This window comes from Plecotus auritus (genome assembly GCF_963455305.1).
Source record: "Plecotus auritus genome assembly, chromosome: 5".
In the NCBI taxonomy this organism is placed as follows: Eukaryota; Metazoa; Chordata; class Mammalia; order Chiroptera; family Vespertilionidae; genus Plecotus; species Plecotus auritus.
In genome coordinates, this window is record NC_137776.1 from 2,661,024 (window position 1) to 2,678,010 (window position 16,987).

The following is a 16,987-nucleotide window of genomic DNA, read 5'->3' on the forward strand; positions in this document are numbered from 1 at the left end:
TGTAGATTCCTTTAACTTCCTTTTATATCGGCTGTCGGTATCAGAATATTGCACGCTTACACCCTTCAGTAACTATCTCCAAAACATAAGTTGGTTGTAAATTTTGCTGCATTATATTCCTCTCTGAGAAACTGCTAAAACTAGTCAGAAAAACACAAACACCGACTATGTTTTATGGGCGATTTCAGGGGATTCACAGCTTCCAAGAAGGTTACCCACAGCCTGCAATTTGAAACCTGGAGCAAAGAGAAGTGGGACCTTGTCAGGTGGTCTGGGATGGGAGTGGCCAGCACGGGCCAAGCCCAGTTGGCAGCTAAGAGTACTGGGGTGCCCTGAGCAGGGAGGAGGCCGCAGCTCCCACACCTGGGTGGGTAACATCAGAACCAGCCTCTGTGGGAAGCTGAAGCTCTTTATTCTACCGTCTGAACGTCCTGCTTGGTCTAGAAAGTGGAGCAGGCTGACGTGTGGTATGAATATCCGGGGGCCCAGCTCCTGCGAGCAATTGTCAAAAACTGAGGTGTCCGAGGAGCTAACGCCACCAGGGAACTGCTGCCTGTGTCCCCTGCCCAAGCACGGCAGCAGAACCAAAGAGGGATGTGAGGGTCACACTTGGCTAGTGGAGGTCAGAGAAGTTTCTGTTAACGGCTCTGGCAAAGAAAGTAAAAGAAAGAAAGAAAGAACGAAAGATGGTGACCAGATGTTCTCCATTTAGAACCTGTCAAAAGGAAATTACATTACAGTGGTAGGAATTCAGGTTATATAAAAGGAAAGCCTTCCAGCCAATGAACTCTGCACAGCATGCAACCCAGTGACTGATGGACATTGTAGTCTCTTTCCATGAAATATTTAAAAATAAAGTGGACGTGTGTGTGTGTGTGTTCAGTGATTTGAATATAGTTGTCAGAAATGAGACCAGGTCAAACATTTACGGACATACTAAAATTACTTGAAAAACTGGCACGTCTATAATTGATATTTATTTAATTATAACAACTGTTATAATTACTTTTTCATTTATTGTTTTAGAGAGAGGGGGGTGGGGGGGGAGAGAGAGATCAATTTGTTGTCCATGTATTTATGCATTCATTGGTTGCTTCTTGTATGTGCTCTGATAGGGGATCGAACCCGCAACCTTTGTGTATCAGGACAATGCTCTAAGCAACTGAGCTACCCAGCCAGGGCCTATAATTACTCTTCAAATCTACTAAATCCTTCTAATCTGACACTACACCCAAACTTTTCTATATAAAAATTAGAATAAAAATATGCATAATATAATTCATAATCAACAGAACCATACAGAATCCATTCACCATCTTCAGTATTCCTACTAATTCCAATTAATATTTATTAATAAGAATGAACAATCAAAACAATAGAATGGAGCAGTCCAGTTATATATCTGTATTTGAAATTACATTTTTAAGCAAAATGACTCCTATCTACAGACACATGTTGAAAATAATACCTTAGGTAAAGCACACTCTGGAAAACTATGCAGAAAATAATGGAAAAGTAAATACAGAAGAAGCTCTGGAAAGTCTGTTAGGGAAGTAATGAGATTTACAGATGGACTAAAAACACCAGAAAACCCTCCAAAGGATACTTGACTTTCGGTCAGTCCGTCAGAAAAGAGCTGGCAGTGGCTCAGGAGAAAATGTGAATCATAAAGTCTACCTCCTCCATCACACAATGCCTGTGAATCAGATGTCTGCTGGCTAGTTCTTGGCCTCCAGTCTGAAAGTCAATAACTGCTTTATATATCTGGCTTCATGACCACGCTTCGGTTTCCTGTTCTTTCAATTTGTAATAAATGAAGCTACACTCACACGGAATTGGGGGTAGAGTGTCCCAACCCGCCCATCCATTCATGTCATCCTTTATTTTGGCTCATTGCTGAGGCAAAATTGCCATGTCTGTCACCTACCGCGCAAGTTTGACTCCCTAGCCAAATATCGGGACACACAGTAGTGACTGCTATAGCAACAGACTAAACAGACGCTCCGAGGGCAGAGTCTGAGGAGGAGGCAGATAATATAAACACAGGGAGGGATGACGGAGCTAAAGGATTTCAAACACAACCCAGACCATAAAACGAAGGCCATATCCCAGGGAACGGCATTCTTCATAAAGGTTTACTTTCTTCTAACGGTTTTATCAGCTAAGCATTGGTTAGTTCAACTGCAATTTCCAATGACCCACAAATTCAAAGGGTAGTTTCAACATAAGAAAGTGTCCAAATGCTGACCCTTTACATGAAATTACATAAAAATAAGTTGAAATGATTCCATCCCTTCAGAGCGGTTCCCAGCTAGCCTTCCCGATGAAAGGAAAATATTAGCAGCACAAATATAAGCCACCAAGGAAAAAAAGACAGCACCTGTCCAAACCCTACCTCCTTCCGGTTGTTTCTCTGAATGCTTTTCGCTCCCTCAGTCCTTCCCTTGTAAACTCAGACGCGCACACACTAAAAATCTTCCTCTCCTCCCATCAGGACACGGATCATTGTCAATCCTTTGATAAAATAGGATGAGATTCTTGCCAATATGAGGCTGCTGTATTGATGGATTTGGGCAAAACTTTAAAACTGTTTGTGAAGAGAATTATTATTTCTAGTTCGCCAACCGATTCTCTGTTTCGACAGTGGTTCTGACCCTGACTCACAGCCTCCTTTCCAACAAAAGCTTGTACCACTTTTGTACGTTCCTGGGATGAAGTTCTCAGAATATGTATCTAATAAACATACCTAATTTTAACAAATCACTATAATGTCATAATTACAATGCAAACAAAAAACAAAAAGGGACTTCAAATATGTATTTCAATATATGTGTTCAGCCATGACGATAGTAGATGACAAAAAATACTAAGATCCTTATCCTACCTACTCACAAGCAGCTGTACGGATACCATACAAACAGGACAATAGTCAACTAATCATCGCAGTACTCTTTTATGTTCAGTATCTAGAAATAAAGGCTAAATAATTATAGTCACAGTGAATGCACTTAGCAGTTGCATTCCAGAGAAATTCATTACATAGTAAAACTTTATGGAAAATGCTTTGTGTTTACATACATAATGAAGTTGTTTTTAAGCTCAAATAATTACAAAAGGCCTTTGCATTTACATGAGTGACTCAAGACTTTCAAGTGCTATAGGATGTGGGATGATTGTTCCCTGCATTTCAGGAAATAGAGCATCCACAGTACCCGCCCCCCGAAATGCTCTTACAAAGAGTCTAAGTATTACTAGAGAGCAGCACCACACTCCCATCCCAACCTTGAAACCGCACGGCCAGGTGGAAACACCTGTCACCTGACCATCAAGCTTGGATTTACAGAAAAATATGGAGTAGCTCCTCTGGGGACATTATATCAAAACGTATGGCCCAGCTGGTGTTGTTCAGTGGTTGAGCATTGACCTATGAACCAGGAGGTCATGGTTCCATCGCCGGTCAGGATACATGCCCAGGTTGTAGGCTCGATCCCCAGTGTGGGGCGTGCAGGAGGCAGCTGATCAATAATTCTCTCTCATCATTGATGTTTCTATCTCTCTCTCCCCCTCCCTTCCTCTCTAAAATCAATAAAAATATATTTTTTGTAAAAATCCCAATTGAATTAAAAAAAAAAACAACTTATGTGCACCGTTACAAATATTTTAAAAATCAAAAATTGAAACCATGCAAACTATAATCTCTGATAAGGAAAATGAGTTAGAAACCAATAACAGAAAAATACATTTTAAATTAGATATTAAAAAATCAGTTATATTCCTTATATAGCTAGCTACAAATGGCTAAAAAATATAAGAATTTATAATAGCAAGAGAAATACAAAGAACCAAAGAAAAACATGCCAAAATATAATACTGAAGAGTGCCATGAAGAATATTGTAAAACTAGAGGCCTGGTGCACAACATTTGTGCACTGGTGGTGGGGGGGTGGTGCTCTCTCAGCCTGGCCTGCTCCCTCTCGCAGTCCGGGAGCCCTCGGGGGATGTCCAACTGACGGCTTAGGCCCGTGGTCCGAATAATGGCTTAGGCCTGCTCACAGGGAGGGAGTCAGAGAAACCTGCACAGTTGGATAGCCAGCAGTCGGACATCCTTAGCGCTGCCACGGAGGTGGAAGAGGCTCCCGCCATGGCCGCTGTGCTCACCAGCCTTGAGCCTGGCTTCTAGCTGAAACGGCGCTCCCCCTGTGAGAGTGCACTGACCACCAGGGGGCAGCTCCTGCATTGAGCGTCTGCCCCCTGGTGGTCAGTGCACATCATAGCAACCAGTCATTGCGCTGCTCAATCGATTTGCATATTAGCCTTTTATTATATAGGATTTCATTGAAATTCATTAAAGAAAACCTAAATAACTGAAAGACTTACTGTGCTCATTGAAAATAAAACTCAGGAATATCTCCATGTCTGTTTACTCAAGTGACATAAATACAGTGGAACTTCAGTTCTACAACTTAATTTGTATAGGGCCCAGTGGCTCAGCCTCCCCAGTTACCTGAGGTGGACACTCTTGGTGCACCCCTTTGTGGATTGTGTGCACAGCCTTGTTGTAGTTAAGTCTTGATTGTTGTTGCTATCACTGGGAGGAATTGACCTCCAGGCCAATTGTCTGTGAGGATCAGCTGTGTCTATGATGGGAGACCTTCTGTGCTGGAGACACCCATATGAGACAAGACTTGCAAAATTAAAAAAGCCTCTGTGCTCAACTTGGATGGGGCTGAGTTTCAGGGCAGAGCAGCCAGCTTTGGCTTCCCGTCAGCCCTGCCCTAAGTGGCCCCTGGGTCTCAGTGTCCCTCGGTAATCGCTGCAAGCACCTCTGAGAGAAAGCCACCCTCGAGTTTCGCCTGCTGCCAGACAGTCCAGTTTCTTCCAGAATGAGTCTGGGTTCCCAGAGTCTCACCCGGAACTGGAGTTCAGTGCAGTCGGGAGCTTCTGTCTCCCTCCCGCTTGAGAAAGCCAGCCATGCACTCAGCAGTCAGTCCTCTCCGTGCACGCGTGCCTCCGGACCTCTGTCTTCCACAGCTCCCCTGAGTCTCAGTGTGCTTTTCTCTTTTCCTGACTGTCCAGATTCCCCCTAAATGAGTCTGGGTTCCCAGAGTCTTGCCCAGAACTGGAGTTCAGCGCAGTTGGGAGCTTCTGTCTCCCTCCTGCTTGAGAAAGCCAGCTGCGCACTCAGCCGCCAGTCCTCTCCACATGTGCGTCTCCATACCTCAGCCTTTTGCAGCTCTTCTGAGTCTCCGTGTGCTTTTCTCTTTCCTTCTAGTTGTAGAATTTCCACTCAGCCAGCCTTCCTGTGGTTCTGGATGATGTCCATTTTGTCTTTTAGTTGTAGGTGTGAAATTGTTGTTTGAGGCAGCAGTTTAGGTGTTTACCTATGCTGCCATCTTGGTTTCACCTTGAACCATGCTTTGATCGTGAAACGACCAGAATGAGCTAGAAGATATGGCAACGTAATTTTGCTTCATGATGATGCCAAGTATGGGAAGTATGAACCCACATGCCGTATTCACCAGACCTTGCTCCTTCAGATGAGCACTTGTTCTGATCGATGGCACACGCACTTTCTGAGCAGCACTTCAAAACGTACAAAGAAGTGGAAAATTGGGTCTCTGAATGTTTTGCCTCAAAACAAGAAAAGTTCTATTGGGACGGTATCCACAAATTGCCTGAAAGATGGGGGAAATGTGTAGCTAGTGATGGACATTACTTTGAATAAAGCACTTTTGAAGTTTCTCTTGAAATTATCGTGTTTTCTTTGATTACAAAACCCGCATTATTAACCGGTACACCTCGTAGATACTGTCTGCCTGACAGTGATTCCTGAAAGGAGCCAAAGTAACCTGGGAACATGCCCACCTCAAGGACAGACGTGGGTTATTGTAAACAAATTATGGTCGTTCCCAGACCCCTCCTCCCTGCCAGAGCCTGGATTCCAAGTAGGGGCTTAAACTGATGAGTGCCAGGTGCTCTTGGCCCAGGGCGGGCACTGGAGCTAATGTGGCCCAATCAGAGGGGAGGAAGGATTTGCACTGCGTAAAGCAGGAGAGGACCCTCCTTCTTAGGGATGTGAAAAAGGAAGCTACCACTGCCAGAGGCTCTATGACTGTGAGCGGAGGCAGGATGAGGACAGGACGCCAGAGGAGGGAGAGAGGGGGCGGGATTTAGGTCCTGCTGACACAATAGGGCTTCTGAATCAACCAGCCCTGAAGCCTCACTATACTTATTTGAAAAAAAAGAAAAAGAGAACACATTTCCATGTGCCCTACAGGATTTTAAGTTGAGTTCTCTGCCCATTGCAGTTGGAAGCATTCTACCTGATGAACGGACCAGAAGAGCTAACCATCTGTTATCTCTTAAACGGAAATTTTCTGTTAAGCATCATTCTTCCTTACATTTATTTCTGATCCTATCGAGTTATTTAACCAGAAGGCTGGTAAGTAAGCCTGGATTTAGAAGTAGGGGAGTTCATTCAAGAAATATTTACTAACTACCAAGTGCCAGGCATTTGAATGGTCACTGACCACAGAGTCAGATCATTTGCAACATATGGCCCACAATAAGATCCGTCTGCCCCTGGGCCTCAGGCTGCGTGTGGGGACTGCGCCAGGCCTCCCGGGCACTTGATGAGCATCCAGAAAGCCGGTCTTTTCCGGTCCTTCACCTCCATGGCTGACCACCTTCCACTGACCAGCATGTGCTCACCAGGTGCAAAGTTCCCTTCCACGGGGCAGAGCTGAGCCTCAGCTGGGAGGACAGCACGCCCGCAGCTCTCTGCCCCGCACTGGGCACTGACTCCAGATCTGAATTATTTTCCTCCAGGAGCTCTGCGTGACCCCGCAGCTTGAGCAGTGCAGTCTGCGGAAGAGGTCTTCCCTGCAGTTGCGTTTATTCTATTACAGCGTACAACTGTTAGACTTCCATCGTAAAGAAAAGCATTAAACTGTGTCTTAAAAAAAAAAAAAAAAAGATGACCTTCAGAGAACATTTCTCACACAGGAACATCTTCAAAGTCCCGAGAAAAGTAATGTCTAAAAAGAACTCTGCTTGTGATTCCACAAGTTCAAGGATGTAGGAAACGCTGCAGAGATAGACAGAAAACGGAGCTTCTACGTAAGCGATCACAGTGGTACAGAGGGCCACACTGGAGTGAGTGCATGCAGGCTTTGTTCTTGGGGATGATGAAAACGATCTAAGATTCTTACACGGTGCTGCTTACACTCTGTGAATATGCTATAAAACACTGAGTTGCACGCTTTAAAAGGGTGAATTTATAGTATATAACTTATAACTCAATGAAACGGTTCTAAAAGGATACTTTAAAATATTTCTTCAAAAGAGCTTTTTTTTGTCACTAGACAAATAAAGTATACAGATAATCTACAACCCAGCCATTCTACATATATATATATACTAGAGGCCTGATGCACAAAGATTCATGCAAGAATGGGCCTTCCTCCCCCTGGCTGCCAGCACCACCTTCGCTCTGGCCAGAACCACCTTTCCGCTCTGGCCTGGAGCCGCCTTTCCACCTTCCCACGCTGCCCAGAGGCCCGGAGCGGCTGGGGTGGTGCGGATCACCTGCATTCTGCCCTGCCCTTGACCACTCAGAGCCTGTGTGTGCAAATTAACCCACCATCTTTGTTGGGTTAATTTGCATACTCACTCCTGATTGGCTGGTGGGTGTCATGAAGGTATGGTCAATTAGCATCTTACTCTTTTATTAGTGTAGATAATTCTTGGATAGTGATATAATAACATCTCTGAGAATGTTTATTATAGTGCAACGTGTAATTCCGGGGAGTTGGGGCAGCCTTCATATCCATTAGTAGGAACGTGGACAGGTAAAGTATGGTAGATGCACATTGTGAAGCACCAGGCGACCAGAAAAACAAATCAGATGCACATATTTCAATGTTTCTATGTGGGTTAACCTCAATGGTATGATGCTTGGCAAAAAATAAAATATGTATGTATTTACTTGTTTTAAATCTATGCATAAAAATTCAAATTTTGCAAAAACACCCATTGAAATGGCTGCCCTAAGAGATGAGGAATAAAATAGAAGCAATAGAACTTGGAATAAAAGGGAATTAATTAATTCCCATGTCAAGTACCTATCATTTTAAAATAACAAAAGAAGAATGCCAGGGAGCTGAGGACCCAGGATACCAAATGCAGAGGACAACTGAAGAAAATCTCACTTTGTTGCCTAAAATTGTCAGTAGTCCCAGCACCATTTCTCTGGCTTACTGACTATGTGGCAGAAGTCTAAATTGTTTCCAGACCTCGTGCTATTTTTATATTATTCATCTGAGCGAATTCTACTCAGCATACTCCTCACTTTAGAAACAATTTTTCAGACAAACATCCTATCCCCACGAAGTAAGAAGCAGCGAGAATTAGTGTATCTGAGGCTTAGTTAAATCTATGTTTCACAAAACAGATTTGCTGGTAATGAATTGTTTAACATTAAAAAAAAAATTCCCAACTACGAGTGAACATGTAGAAAACTATGCTTTTTCCTGGGAATAAACTTTAAGGAATACACAAGGAACATTTTACCAATTGACCAAAAAATGCATCATCTCTTCTTGACAAAATTTAGAGGGGGAAATGCTACTATTAGTGGCTATAAATTTAATTCTGCATTCAAACAATATCTCTTTTACAGAGAGCTACACCTTGGAGAAGACGGAAAAATTGTGCAGCTTCTGATCAAGAAGATTTTACATGAATCAGATTTGAGGGTTAGCAACTCCTCAGTTGTTGCTTAATCTCTCAGAGGCTTTGTAAAGGATATTAAATAAGATGACCGGTTGTGTCCCTAAAACTCTGTAGTTCTCTGAAACCGAAATCTAGCCTTGTCTTAGTGGAATGAAATGAGAGATTCCAAACATTCAGTCGGCTGCCAACTAATCCTTAACCATTTTCCCAATCAGGAAATTCTTCTTGGCTAACCTAAATCTTAAGCCCTTCCAATAATTCCTTCTATAATGTGGTTAGAAAACAGATGACCACTTTCCCTTGCATGGGAGAAATTAAGTCCATACTTGAATAGAGCTAATAAATAACACCTCACATTTTCTTCTCCAGGCTGAATAATCCCAAACATTCCTTAAGAGTCTCCATTTCCAACTATTTAATCATGTGGTGGTTCTACTCCAAGTTTTCTAGATGCTTGCTGTGGCTCCCCAATACAGACAACAGCATTCATGGAGGATCTAGAGAGCGTGGAGTGTAACTCCCTACCCGTTTATGGACAAGTAGCATAGATATTTCAAGAACTAAGAAAACCTTTCCTCCCGTATCACGACCACCAATTTTGTGAAGTGATTATAACTTTCTCTTTGGCAAGAATGCCAGCGTAAATGACGGGGTGGCTCTCCTCTCCCATCCACAAACCAGAAGGTACAAATAGCTTTTCTTTACAGTGTTCTAAGGAAAGATGGATTTCAAGTTGGGTGGACCAAAACCCTGGTTATTTTCTGATCTCTTACAATATATCAAATGTTGTGCTTTTTGTAGATGAAATTTCAGATAAAATTAAATTGTTGTGATGGGAGGCACCATGATGGCAGGAAGTATAGAAAGCTTTGAATGTGAGATCTGATTCAAATTTGTATGACTTGCTACCACTTGCGGCCTATGACCTTCCATCGGTTAAATTTCTCTGGGCCTTAGTTTCCTCAAGTTCGATTGAGAACAATAATACGTACCTGCTAGGACGGTTGTGAAAATTCAGTAAGATAACGAAGCTATGGCAGATACACACCCTCTCGTCCACTGAGCTAACTCTGACGCAACACTGATAGAAATTCGAATCCCTCACAAGCATCAGCAGAAAACCCATTATAGCAAGCATTTATTGATTTGGGTATTTTTACGGAAGATTTACAAAGTCCCAGGAGTTGCACATATATTTCACTCATAGTTCTATGCGACCTTTCCCCAGATTTCAGCCACAAGGTCTCCCTCCTGCTAACCTTGACTTCAGCCTTGAAGGTACTTGACTCCTTTCTCTTGCATCGTCCTCCCAACCTTCATTGTCCCACTCCTGTGGGACCAGCCCCAGGTTCTGCTCTAAAAGCACAGACCTTGCCTCACTAAGTGCCATAAAGGCACTAGAGAATGGCAGGTCCCTGCTTTTCTTACTGCAAAGGCAAAGCGCCCTGGCTGGTGAACGTTATTTTCCTTCATTCCTGAGGGAAACTGCACTAATGGGAGTCATGTCATGCTCCAAACTAAAAATAACAAATACTAAATCATGGTGTTTTAATCTTGAAAATACTTTTGTTTGAGGCTTTATAATTCACTAGAGGCCCAGTGAAATTCATGCATCGTGTGTGTGTGTGTGTGTGTGTGTGTGTGTGTGTGTCCTTCAGCCCAGCCTGTACCCTCTCCAATCTGGGACCCCTCGAGGGATGTCCGACTGCCCGTTTAGGCCCGATCCCCTAAACGGGCAGTAGGACATCCCTCTCACAATCCAGGACTGCTAGCTCCCAACTGCTCACCTGCCTGCCTTCCTGATTGCCCCTAACTGCTGCTGCCTGCCAGCCTGATCACCCCCTAACCACTCCCCTGCCAGCCTGATTGATGCCTAACTGCTCCCCTGCCAGCCTGATTGCCCCTAACTGCCCTCCCCTGCAGGCCTGGTCACCTCTAACTGCCCTCCCCTGCAGGCCTGGTCACCCCTAACTGCACTCCCCTGCAGGCCTGGTCCCTCCCATCTGCCCTCCCCTGCAGGCCTGGTTCCCCCCAACTGCCCTACCCTGCAGGCTTGAATGCCCCCAACTGCCCTCCCCTGCTGGACTGATCGCCCACAACTGCCCTCCCTTGCAGGCCTGGTCCCTCCCAACTGCCCTCCCCTGCTGGCCATCTTGTGGTGGCCATCTTGTGTCCACATGGGGGCAGCCATCTTGTGTGTTAGAGTGATGGTCAATTTGAATATTACTCTTTTATTAGATAGGATAGTTTTAAATATTTCTAGTGTCCATGGTCAACAACTGCAGTAATAAAAATCAAAGCCAAGCCCTGACCGGTGTGGCTCAGTGGATAGAGCGTCGGCCTGCGAACTGAAGGGTCCCAGGTTCGATTCCGGTCAAGGGCATGTACCTTGGTTGCGGGCACATCCCCAGTGGGGGGTGTGCAGGAGGCAGCTGATCGATGTTTCTCTCTCATCGATGTTTCTGACTCTCAATTCCTCTCCCTTCCTCTCTGTAAAATATCAATAAAATATATTTTAAAAAAAAATAAAAGCCAAGTGCATCTTCAAGGCAAGACCTGTGGGCAGTGTGGAGTAGGCACTATTATCTTTGAGCTGGTATAGAATTATTTTTATCTTTACCAAATCTATGTCTTTGCTCTGCTAAGTGAATGAATTATTTCTAGAAGAATCGCCCTTGACTGGGGAAGCACTTCTATGATTTTAATTCTTTAATTCTATTTTTTTTTAAGTGTCACAAGCATTGGCCACACAACAGTAACTTTTACTGGGGCTCTGAGATGACTAACATGAAAATAACCTTTTAATTTCTTCCTTTTCTATTACAAGCCTTGCCTAGAACTTGTTAATTAAATCACGTGGCATTTCATCCCTAAGCCTCATAATTTTAAATGTTAGCAAAGTATTTTTTTAAGTTTATGGTGGTGAACATAGTAGTTTCATTTACAAATATTGTATAACAATTACAATAGGTTTGGTTAACACCCATCATCTCATATAGATACCATAAAAAGATTTTAAAAAGTCCAGCAGCATGGATCAGTGGTTGAGCGTTGACCTATGAACCAGGAGGTCACAGTTCAATTCCTGGTCAGGGCACGTGCCTGGGTTGCAGCTCGATCCCCAGTGTGGGGCCTGCAGGAGGCAGCCGATCCATGATTCTCTCTCATCATTGATGTCTTTCTCTCCCTCCTTCTCCCTCCCTCTCTGAAATCAATAAAAATATATTTTAAAAGAAAAAAGAAAAACCATCCTCATGATGAGCACTCCTATGATCTACTCTCTTAACCACGTCCCTCCATGTCATACATGTTCGCTGCCGTCCGAATGCTGCACGCTACATCCCCGGCACTTACTCGGGTCATACCTGGAAGTTTGTATCTTTTGAGCACCTTCCTGTAACTCCCCCTCACCTTACACCCTGCTGCTGGTAACCACAAGTCTGATCTCTTTTCCCATGAGTCCAGTGGGGTTTATGTCTTTGGGTTTTTACATTCAATATGTCAGTGAAATCATACAGTATATGTCTTTCTCCATTTCACTTAGCATAATGCCTTCCAGGTCCATCCATGTTTTCACACATGATAGGATTTCCTCATTTTTTATGGCTGAATAATATTCCTGAATTCATTAATCTATCAACAGATACTTAGGTTGTTCTCATTTATTGGCTATTGTAAATAATGCTTCATATTGTAAACTGTGAAGATGGAGGTGCAGATATCTTTTGAAGTTAGTGTTTTGGTTTCTTTGAGATATATCCCGTAAGTGGAATTGTTGGATCATATGGTAGTTCTGTTAGCAAAGTATTTTATTAGCATTAAATCATTCTCATTGAGGAAAAGCATTGCCTTCTAACTACCTGAAGCATATTATTTAATTTTCCATTTTAACATTTTTAAGTATATCATTATATAGTAAATATATATATATATATATATATATATATATATATATATATAATAGTCGAAATATGGACTATCCCTGTAATTACATTATTTTTCAAATAAAACACTAATGCTCATAATTTGGAGGCAAATCTTAGAGATTACCATTAATTTACTTTGTTTTGTATTTTGAGCCTTTTCCTCTAAACACCAACTAATCCATTAACTGCAGAAATGTAAAAATATAGAAAACTCCTTTGTTTCTAAATAGAACACTCTGATTGTTCATAATAAGCCAACTATTGACCCATTGATTCAGTATATGTATTACGTTGAACCTAATAAAATAGCCACTTTTTAGGCCAAAGATGGCCGAATTACAGCAATTTTAGATGGTTCAAACTAATAAGTATGCTTCCATCCCAGCAGAAACATACTGGCACCTACTTCTCCCTACCAGTTACTCACAGAGGCCATAGGGGGTTGTGGAAATCTCTCATACGCACACACAGACTTCTTCTGATTTCAAATGTTCATCTCAGCCAAACCAACTTTTCTAGTCTTTTCTCCAAATTAGGCCGTGTCCTGCGGGCAGAGCTGAGACGCAGAGCACCGTGGCTTTTACTCCCCCTGTGTGATGACCACCACATGCTACTCAATGCCGTGTGTTTACTGGATTGCACGTCTGGTGCAATGCCTTATCCCCTGCTCTGACTTACGGTAAGCGTCTCCTTTGAGGTTAAGGACATAGAAAAACCTGAAGAATTTTTTCTGGTTTTACTAATGACATCAGATTCCCACGAGACAGCTAAATATGTGCTAGGGCTTTAGAGTGCATGCTCACCACACTGCGTACAATTACGGCCTCGTTGCCACATGTACATTCCCCTTAGGATTGCTTAGGTATGACTCACGGTATACAAGCTTGACTCACTTAGGTTGTAGCATTTTAGAAAATTACTGCAAAAGATATTTAAACAGAGGTTGGCATATTTCAATACTATATCTGGAAAAGTGCATCATAATTTAGATTCAAGATATTAAAATAACATAAGACTTATTTTCTCCCATGCAACAATATATTGATTTATTTCATACTTTCTGCTAGCTTTCCAAATTCTAAAATTCTCAGCTCATTTCTTTGATAGCTGTTACTTGGAAATTCCTGTTCAATTGTCATAAATTGTATCTAAAAATTAAATTGCTGACTTATCTGTTTCATTATTTCTTGACATGCCTCCGGATCATTTATCATGATAGCATACGTGGACTTTTGGAATAAAATAGAAATGCATTTGAATCCCTATTCTGCCAACTCTTTAGCAGCTCTGAAACTTTAGGGACATTATTTTCCCTCTCTACCTCTGTTTTCTCATCTGGAAGATAATGATAACAAAAACCATATGTAGAAATTAGATTAGATAACAATTAGAAGCACATAATTTAATGACTGACCTATATGAAGTGATAAAGATATTAATTATTAATCATGTTAATATTATTTAACCAATCAACCACGACAAGACCACCTCTGGCCATGGGTCTTTTAATCATCTCAAGGCTATCTCCACATGTGAACGAGTCGATCAGAATGACCCCGAGGTTCACTGAGCATGTCACGCAGTTAAGGTAAACCACGTAAGTAAGAACACTATGGCTTATTTAGCGAAATAACAGGCTGAGAACACACGAGCTGGGTTAATGATTACCTGTGAGTCTAGGTCAATCACAATAAATCCTGGCCCCCTCTATACTCCTGAATAGCAAAGCATCACAAACGCCGCGAAGGACCACCTATCAGGGGTCCTCAAACTTTTTAAACAGGGGGCCAGTTCCCTGTCCCTTAGACCGTGGGAGGGCCGGACTATAGTTTAAAAAAAAAAAAACGATGAACAAATTCCTATGCGCACTGAGGGCCTGGGACGAGTCGGCTGCTAAGCAGGACAGGAAGCGGCACCCGGCGGGCCGGATCCATGTCCTCGGCGGGCCGCATGTGGCCCGCGGGCCGTAGTTTGAGGACCCCTGCAACTTTCATTTCTCTCTCAGGGGCAGACCTGTGTTACTAGCAAGGGCTTCTGGGAGTTAGTGTTGTAGATGGAGCAGACCTAACACTACCTCCAAAGGCCTGGAGGCTGAAGCACTGAGGGGCTGGAGACAACACCACTGTTCAGACGTCGACAAAGGGAAGATGCATGTTCCAGCGACTCAGCAATGGGCCCGGCGGTGACCGTGGCATCGCAGGTGTCCTCCACCTGGAAATGCTTTACCAGCAAAAGGGAAGCGAGAGCCCTCACTATGACAAAGATCACCATGATGCCCAATCCCAGAGCGAAAACACAATAAAGGTTAACTAAAACTTGATGACCTAGAACTCTCTGCCAGCTCTTTAGTCAACTCTGGAAATATACAGCATATGGTCATGTATTTAGAACATTTATATTGTTTCTCAGTGTCTAGAAATTTAGTACAAACATAAAATTACACTAAACATTTCAAAAGAAGGATGAAAGTATAAAACAAATATAACTTTCAGAAATAAGAATTATTCATTCCACTCTTCTGTCTGCTTCCAGTTTCCTGTCTGATGCAGCCACTGCTGCCAACTTTTGCAGTTATAATATGGAAATAATAAAACCATGATCAGAGTCAAGAAAATGCCTAGGCAGAGAGGCTAATGCAAGACATATATCAACTCTAAGGAATTAAAGTAGCAGGATATGAAACGATGAATTTGTTTTCGTCTATAGTGTATGGACATAAAGTGAATGAACTTCTGCCCACCGGTTGTATGCATGCTGCCTGCCTTTCTTGACTTATGTCTGACTCTGTGGATGTCTGGATTCGTCTTTTTCTAGGTCAAAGCTTCTGCTCCCTGAGTGGGATAATGAGAGAGGAAAGGTTAGCACATGCGGGTGGGATCAAAGTCTAACGCTTGACTCAACAGAGTTTTGTGCCTTGTGATCTTTCGAGATTCCAAAAAGATCTAAATCCTAGAGTAATGTGAAACCCTTCTCCGTACCACACGTGGCATGCGCCGTGTTCTCTGAAACAGTCAGTCTCAAGAGGAACAACCACAAAGTGCATGATCATTAGTGTACAAATTAGGCAGGCAGAGTTTCTTACCTCCTGAAGTTTGAAATCTGAGCAATAGCATGTAAGGGCTGCCTATTCAATTTAAAAGTGTATAAATTGGCCTCCTGTGTCAACAAAATAGTTGGGGAACGGCGGCACCCCAGGAACAGCTGCGAGCCCCAGAACAACGCTCCCCAACTGGCGCAAGCACACGGGTTCAGAGAAGCTCTACACTCCACTACGGAAAGGTCAGATTTCGCCTGGGATAAGGTGAGGTCTCTGGTCCCGGCGGGAGAGAGGAACGCGCGTTTTGCGGGAGCTGGAGGACCAGGGAAGTCTGTGCCTAGAAAAATCCGTGGCTGTAGGGGCTGGCGTGATCTGTGACTGTGGAAAGGGGTCCTCAGAGCTGCTAAGAGAAGGGCACTCTAAAAAGCAACCCATTTTGATCTGAAGTGCAGGGACACCCTAAGAATTTCAGGCAGTCCAGACTTACGCGCAGCCCGTGCGCTCCCTGGGTGCCTGGGCTTACTCGCAGTCCCGGAATTCGCACACTTGGGCTTTTTCCTCTTCAAATCCTTGCATCTGATTACTAAGCCCAATACATAGGATCACCCAGTTGGGGACACCCTGGGAGACTGCAGGGGAAGGTTGTTTTTCTGGAACCTGGGGATCGGAGCAGGGAGTGACCATCAGAGAGCCAGCTCTGAGGCAGCCCACTCCCACAGGCCCCTGGCGAGTGCCACAGGGAAAGAAGGCTCTAACACTGCCTAGAGAGGCCATAGATAGACCCGGAAGTCAATCCAGAAACACTGCCACCCAGGGGCTGAATCACAAATTGACTCTTGTGTAATCAAAAATAAAGGAATACGAGAAATTAAGACACACCGCCTGCTTAAAATCAGGACTGGCTTACAACACCGAAGAGCAGTGGATCGCAGGGAACTGCAATACTGCCTGGACTGAGAAACAGGCGTGCCAAACAGAAAAACAGAGGAAGTGAATGACCTTCACTACTCCACATTTTATTTTTACCTTTTATTTTTTTTTTAAATTTTCATTTTTTGCATCTTTTAATCAAGAAACTTTTTTTTCTTTTTTTCATCACTTGATTTTACCTTTTTAATGATTACATTTTTATTTTCAATCCGTATTATTACTACTGCTATTTTATCTTTTTTTTTTTTTTTTAAAGTGTCATTTTATTTTCTCTTCATTTTATTTTGGGATTAGGGTTCTACATTCTATTTTTATCTTTCCTTTAGCATCGTTTTACTCTACCTCAACTCTACCTTTAGGC